This window comes from Aquila chrysaetos, chromosome 7 (assembly GCF_900496995.4).
Source record: "Aquila chrysaetos chrysaetos chromosome 7, bAquChr1.4, whole genome shotgun sequence".
Classification (NCBI taxonomy): Eukaryota; Metazoa; Chordata; class Aves; order Accipitriformes; family Accipitridae; genus Aquila; species Aquila chrysaetos.
In genome coordinates, this window is record NC_044010.1 from 38,259,104 (window position 1) to 38,267,667 (window position 8,564).

The following is an 8,564-nucleotide window of genomic DNA, read 5'->3' on the forward strand; positions in this document are numbered from 1 at the left end:
GTGCTTCAGTCTATCAAAATACACAGGAACACGTGAGCAACTGTAATACATGTGACACATGACTGTACACCAAAACATGAAAGCCGGAAGGGAAGAGTGAAAGGTTGTATTTGAATGTGCAAAATACTTGTCCAAGGCAAACTGAATTATCCCGAGTCAAAAAGACTCCTACGCTGTTTAAGTGCCCAGTTCCAAAAGTAACAGCATATGCACTCTCCCACCTGCAAGTCGTCAAGATCGAAGAGGCTCAGTTCCCCGAGCGGTGGGCTGAAGAGAAATACCCGAGGGTTGCCTCCAGCCCCGGCCGTGGCGGGGGGGCTCTGCAGAGGAGCTTTCATATGACCAGCAGCAGGTGCTGCCCAAGGGACAGACCGCACGTGGGAGCCAAGTGCCTAAAAGGGAGGGTAGGTAAATGGTTCCCAACCCTCCCACACGCATGCCCTGCCTTTAAAAGGAAGAAGGGCCGCTTACAGCTAGTATCTTTACTAGCAGGCCTGTTCTTACAAATAAGCAGAGGTCTGTATCTAGGACTGCTATGTTGGATTGCGGGGCGGGGGGTGGGGGGGGTCACAGCTGTTGAAGAACAGCATCTTTGATCAAAACAGCACAGTCAGGAGATACTGAGCTCTCCGAGCTAGATGAAGAGGCACTAAGCTAAATTAAAGATTAATGTTAGAACTTGAAGCATAAATTAATCTCACTATTGGCTATATGGGTTAGAAATTGAATTAATTTCTCATCACATGAAAGGGGCTTGAGCACTATCTCTGGGATTTTTAGCTTCCCACTAAAGGACAATAGTTTTACATTATTTAAGTCAGCCAGGATAAGCCTGGCTCCTCTCTAGACTGGTTTACTGGCACTTCACAATGCAAACATGCATCCTGTACCAGCTGGGCTATAGAGACTTGAAGCAATGTGCGATGGAAATGTTCTGACACTAATGTACTCTGCTCTTAATGGCTCTTGCCAATCAGCAATCACCCTGCTAAGGCTGACAGCCTTCTCTACTGCACTGAAATCACTATTTCCTTACTCCCTATCTGCTTCTTTTCCAGTTTGACCTGGAAAAACCTGGACATTTTTCCTTCCTGTCTGCTCCTTTACTAATACTGTAATACTGTCCTACAGGCAAGCTGCCCAACATACTTGAAAATGTGCTCTGAAAGTCCCTGGTGACACAACGTACAAGACGAACAGCAATCAAACCCATCAACGCTTTCATTTTAGCTGCTGCGTAGCTTGCCTTCTTCTGCCCAGCGCTATTCCAGGCCAGCACTCCAAGGACCTCTCAATGATCCCAGCGAAACAGTGACATGGTGGGAACTTTCTGCTGGGAGAAAGGGAAAAGCATAACCTGCCCCAGACCTATTTCTGAGGGCAGCATCAAAGGTTAAATCAGTCTGGGTGGGAGGTGTCACCCCACAGCCACAACCCTTCCCTCACCTCCCAAAACAAGGGAACACAAATCTGATACTCAGGAGGCACAACAGGAACGAATGGTAGCACCAGCCACCCACAACTTCAACAGCTAAATAACCCCCGTATTGGGAAGGAAACCGAGACATTTCTATAGCAAGAGAGGATCAATTCAGCGATATATAAAGATGTTCAAAGGAAAAATGTGGCATGTAGCTTGAGAGCAGGGGGGACTCTGGGAAGCTCTGCATGGAAAGCCCAGGAAAGACTCATATCCATCGCTTCAGTCTCACAATATTTTTCTCACTTCAGCTCTTGCCAGCGCTAACTAATCCAAGACATTTTCTCTACCCACAAAGCTGATCAAGCATATCCTCCCGCCAGCCTGCGAGCGTCAGCAGCCAGCTTGCACCAGCGCCAGCATACCCAGCTGCCATCTCCCCTGCCTCCCCCACAAGCCAGCGTCTCCGCCGTTCGCAGCCTAGCCCCCCACAGCACACAGCCTCAGAGATCGGGATGCAGGCTGTGATCTGTTACGCTCTTCCCACGTCTTTAAAGCAAGATCCAAAGCTTTGATCCCATTCCCACTTTGCTATTGAGGTTGGAGGGCAAAGCCTACAGCACGGCTTACTGCAGCAAGGCTAAGTTGCCGTTTTTCAGGCAATAAAACATAGTTCCCCCCGACTGGTGGTAGACCCACTAAAAGCCTCGTTTACAGTAGCAAATACCACCACCACTACTAACCACCTGCTGCCTTCAAGGCTTAAAAAAGACTCATCCTTCAACTAAGCCCCATGAAGCAGCAGAGGAAGGACTGTCCTCAGCCGCCCAACCGTAACACCAAATCAGAACCGGTGAGAGCTGCTGAACCAACTTTCTTCCCACTTCGCATCAGCCGGAAACTTTCCTTTCAAGAAAACAGCAGTGAAGGTACGCCAAGAGCCAGGACGCTTTGGAAATACTGCCTCGACTGTCTCCCCTGAGCTTGGAAAAGTGCTTTGCAAGAGCATTAATCGAGATGATGTAACCCTACCGTAGACCTCAGCAGAATCAGCCCTGTACAGTACACAAAAGGAGACAAACAAACTAGGAGTTTAAAGGCCCACTTTTGTTCGCAAAAATCCAACAGACATTTTCTCTACAACATTTCTGAGAGCAGGATGGGGCTATAAATCAGATATACTCTACAATCCATATACTGAACACGTAGGCTGCTGAGGCTGTACTTTCATAAATTGGTGCTAACTTTGTAAAATGAACATACAAAATAATACAGTGAATAACAAGGCAAAACTGCTGGCAGCCCAGGTGCCCCTGCTGCTCACTGGAGTGAAGCAGCTCACCCCCAGGTTTTTATTGTCAGATGGCACCCACCCACGACACCTGAACCTACAGCACCCAAGGCTGAATTGGTGACACACAGTACAAATTTTGAGTCATGCTGCGACAAAGAAAATGGTGTCGCACACTGATACGAAATTACAATAGAGCCGGTCAGGAACTCTTCAACAAAACTGTTTTGTGGCTGTTAGAAAATGCTGATACTTCAAAAAACATTTGTGAGGTGGGGCCATTGTGAAAAATGGTTCAGAAGTGTCAAAATGTCAATCTCGGGCATTCTTTAAAAAAGTATATTTTGAGTATTGGATTTAGAAACTAAAGCCATTTTAATGTTATTTTTAATAAAGGGAGCAGTACCACAAATAGCCTCAAGTTATCAAACAACCCAGAGTTAGTGTTACAACAAAGACATTGCTATTTTGATCCTATGCTCTGTATCGGTAGGGAGGAAAAGATTTTAATTTTAAAGTTGAAAGATTCCAAGGATAAGGAAAAATCATCCCATCCAGGTCTAATTTTAATAATACAGCATGCTCTAGTAAACAAAATTAAACACAGCATGCAAATACAAACTAGCTTCTTCCTCATTTTGGAGGTTAATCAGTCACTGCATTCTGGTATTTTTATACTACTGACAAAATAATAGTCAAAAAACCCCCCTTCTCAACATACAGCTATCTTCTCCTGAACTGATGAGAATTCAGATTTTGAGGACTACATGCAAATTTCACAGCCATATCCATTACAGTTCTGCCAGCTACTGCTCTAGGTTAAAAGAATACAATGACCTGGAGAAGCTATGTTTAAATAACCTACAGTAATAATTCTGCTGAGAAAAACCTTGAGCAGCCATCTTCCTGCGGCTCAGACGGGACCTATTTATTACTTACGAGGTCCTGCCTGAGCAGACCTGCAAACTCTGCATCTGGAGGCATGGATTTCAGAAGTTCATGGCATGGTTCAGAAGGATGAGGGCAGATCTTTGGGACTCAGAGGAAGGTAGAGGCTTCTGGGCTTAGTAGAAAGAGTCAGGGAAGACGGAAGGAAAACAAAATGCTTGTAAGTCAGTGGGACAAATGGCACAAACACGTGGCAATAAATGGCTGTTGGTCCCCAACTTCATGGCTGGCAGTTTAACACCCTGCCTAAAAACTGATGGACACAAAACCTAGCACAGAAGTAATCTCTAATCACAGAGCATCTGCTGATTGCAGAAGGAAAACCACTCAACAGCTGGGGTAACGAGGATATGCACCACAAAAAAAAATTTGGATTTCCAGTTGAACCATCCATGTGGAAACTCATTCCTTGTCCCTAAGCATGATCTATGATATTCATGTAATCCTTGACAAGTCTTCATTTAACCTGATCTTAAAGGTTTCCACTGCTGGAAGTTCCACCTCCGATCCAATGCCTTCAGCTGAAGAACTGAAACTGAGGTAGGGGTGAACCTGTATGTGGTGTCTACAGCCTGTCCATGTGGGCTTGAATTAACACGGATGATCAGATTTCTAAACCAAAGCTGTACCCTTAATATTAAAAGAATTGCTCAAAGCAGTATGATCATTTCCTTACATGAGAGTGAGATTCTGGTATTGGAAATAAAGAGCATGAAGTTACTTGACCTCTAGTGCATCCTGGAGTCTCCACTGAGTTAGCAAAAGCCCTAGAAAAGTCACTTGTGGTGTGATTATCAGGTAGACATTCTTTGACCACGCTTGCTCAAGCAGACATCAACAAGGACCCAGAGAGGTCCTGATGCTTCCATCTTGTTAAGACATTCATAATCCTATGGCACAGCCTGTGCCAGAAAACTCAGCAGTGCGCTGCAGGGTTCAACTCTTATTTGCTACTAGTTATAGGAATGCCGTCTTGTACTGCCGTATACACTGAAACCTGCCTCCATTTCCTAAGTGGCTCCTGTCAAGTGTATTTCAAAGTCATGATTAACTCCTTTAAGGATACCTCAGAGTTTTACAGCAAGGGAAGCAAGGATGCATCACCTCTGGTGCTAAACTGAAGACCAGACCAGCAGTAGCAGAAAACACCTCCTAAACCCCCGATGACCACCAAAAGACTTATCTTGCATGGGGAACTTTTGATTTCCAGGGACCTACTACTAAAAGAGTAACGACTTCCAAGGCAAGTGCAATGGCTGCAGCCTGAGTGTCAGTTCCCATGCTAAGACAGAGTGCCTCACGCTGCTTCCAGCTCCCCAGGTTATCATGAGAGGAGGTTGATATTTGCACTACAAGAGCAACATGGGGTCACTCAAGAGAAGAGCCAGGCTTCTGGATTCTAACTTGGCCACTGACCTCTTGCTTGACTGCTTTGCGTCTCAGTTTCCTGGCAAGGCTGACCTCCTTCTTAAAGCATGCTGAGACTTACCTGTGAGAAGTACTGCAGAAGCACTAGCGGTTGTGGTGGGCCTATCATTTTAATTTATCCACATAAAATACGCAAGTACTTGAGTCCCTGTGGGAACGAATCCATTTTGTCCATGAAGTACATTGTGATTTGACAGTGGTCTAATTATCAGATTCCTCAGCTGTTTAAGGAGCAGTGAGGAGAGGAGGTATCCTTCTTTGGACCAGCTGATACAGTTAGAAAACTCTGGCAAGCTTTCAAGTACATGACCCCATTATACTCTTAGACACATACAACTTAACATAATTAAGTACATATAGAGTCTTTTCACCCAGAGAGTCCCTAGCATATCTTCTCCATACACAGATGGAGAGGAGAAAGCTGGAAAAGATCAACAATGAGGTACTCTGTTTCCATAAGCCAGTCCTCAGCTTTCAAGTGGTTTTACATTTCTTCAGAGAACACTTCCCATAACCTGAATCTCATCTCTGACTAAGCTCAGCATACAAGTGGTATTTAACAAACAGCTTCAATTATGACTCCTGGTCCACTTAATTTCTGGCCATTTCTTCTTTGTAAATAGCCCTAAGCATCTGTTTCCCTTGCTTCACAAGAAATGCTTTCAATCACATGAACCTCTGAGATCTCAAGCACCACGAGAAGTAATGTTTGTTTCAACTTCAAGAAGAAACAAGTGTTTACCAAAAAAAAAAGACAGAAAACAGAGTAAACAATGGAAGTTGGACTAGAAAGAACCACAAAAGTAATTATTTGAGCAATTCTACCAGAAATCTCATTTACCTGTCTTGTTATAATAGAAAAATGAAGGAATATGCTAAGGCATCCCATGTTCTTATTGGGCAGTGATTTCTTTTTAAGTTGAATCTACCTGCAAATTATTGTTTTTAAGTAGAAACTAGAAGTCCCAGGTGAGATGACAGATGAAATACGATAGGATGCTGCAGTCCCTGCTTGAAAAAGCTGATGTCTTACACTGACAGGATGAACAAGAGACAAGGAGAACAGTTGCAGCATGATGATGTGACTGGCCCCAGGTACCTCAGATCAGCAGCGCAGCTGGGAACAGATGCCATGCGTCTTTGCCTAACCCTTTTTCGTGTTTCCTCTTCAAATTTATCACTGCTACTTCTTTCACACTGAGTCATCAACTGAAGGAGATTAGATAAATTACTTAGCCACTGAAAAAACTCTGGCACTCAAGTCCCTCCTTGAAGCAACACTGTTGCATTTTCTGCACCAAGTACATAATACCAACAGATTTCTATCAATTTACTGCAGATTGTACTTCAGCCTTCCCTCCAAAGTCTATAGTCCTAGCCTATCAGAGTATGCCCCTTGATGGTAAACACTTCACCTGAGAAATCTAGTTTGTATAAAACATCAGTGGGAACAAAGTTTTCATCACACCAAATATGCAATTTGACACCGTCACTGTACTGAAACCTGTACAGATCATTAATCAGATTCAGCACTGTGTAATCTGTGCTCTGAACATACTGAACGTCTATTTGAACAATGTAATTCCTTCAGCAGCAATATTTTTTGCTAACAAATCAGATGATATACATGATAAATTTCCCCTGAAGTGGCAGGACTAAGAGTGAACCTATTCTTGATAAAATGCAAACAGTTTAGAGCAGGATTTCAATTGCTTACAAAAACTCTCTGCAGAGATGCAGTGCCCCTACTGACTAAATATACAACAGAATTTCCTTCCACCCTCATCCTAAATGGACAGCCAAGACTTACGAGATCCATAACACTGACAGCCTTTCCAGATCTTCCCGAAATAACGCCAAGAAGAACTAAGGGTAGCAGTAGAGGACGACGTTATGGTAGATCAACGAGTGGACAAAGGCCCTACCGCCACTGACCATTTTCCTAGTCTTGGCTCTGGTCCAGGCCTGCTTCGTTAACCATCAGCAAGTTACTTCAGCTTGGTAAGTAGTATTACTGTGTATCGGGGGATAATTAAACAGATCACTTTCCGGGGACTACTTACGCGAGTGCTACATATGAGCAATGCTACGCACAAGGCAAATGATTCAATGAAGCAACCAACCAACCAGGAGGCCAGCAGAACCAGTTAGAATCTGTACGGGTATGTTTTCTGACACAAGGTGGTAACCAAGATAGTTTCATGCAGTATTTTATGTCATCTCTATAGCCTTAGCAATCTTCTTCGCCTCAAAAATAATCCAGTTATGACCGTCCTGTGAGGTGGGCTTGTGTGCTAGTGCAACAGAAATTAGCCAGGTTCACTAAAGTGGAAGAGCTCACAGCACAGTAGGAGTGAAACTACACACTTCTCCTTTGCTCCCCTCCTCCAAAGAATGAGACCTAACACTTAAGATTTGTAATTCGGTGTAGACACTATAACAACTAACTGCAGGTTGTTTTCAGCAACACACTGATCAATATGAGCAACAGTGAACACTGCACTTGATGAGGATTCACAAACTCAGGCGGCTACAGACACACAGTTTTAATGAGGTATACAGTGCAACTTCTGTTTGATTGCCATGGTGAAAGCCTCAGCAGTATCCTGCTTGCGGAAGCCGTCTTTCCTTTACTCAATCACTGCCTAGATTTCATGCTTGCACCTAACCAAACAGTAACCAGTTCCCTCTAGTAACCCCACTGCTCTCTCAACTTCTATGAAAATCCACAATAGCACATTAATCTAAATCCCTCCCACCCCTTGTCACCAGAGTCAAACTGATGTTGTTTCAAAACCACTGCTTATCTGCACAGGTCACAGTAATCTCACTGGCAGAAACAAGTTTTACTACAGCCCTTTTACCATAACCTCTGCTGCTATTGGCATATGCAGCCATTTATTGCGTAAGGACTGACTTTACTGCACATTTTAAAGGCCTGATACAATGCAGCTTCAGAATCAAAGACAAATCAGTAATCATTTTTACCATTTAACTTCATAGCCCTTTCTTTACCTTACAATTTAGGATCAGTTTTCTCCACCCCTTCCCAAGTCTTTTCCCATTTATCACGGAGAAAAATTATGCTGCCCAGTAGGCCAACAACTACTAAAGTACAAACTCCCACCTCTGTGGGAACATGCCCTCTGCTTCTCTTACCACAGCACTCTAAGTGCCCTAACACTCCTCACACCTGCACTAGTTTCAGCCTCGTACCACCAGACATAAATTGCTTCCTCCAGCCTCAATGAAGAGCCTTCCTCAGCATTTCTGCCACACATTGGCACCAGACTTCCTCCCTCAGTTTTCACTCACTTTGTACTCAGAGCTCCCCTTGCTTTACACTAACTATTCCACTACCTTTACAACCCCTGGTCCGGAGAGCATTGCTCACAGGGCTGGCCTAGAGCTGCTTTCACTGTGCTCCTGTGGTTTCAGCTGCCTAATGAATTCTGCCGTGCCTGCACTTTCTGCAAC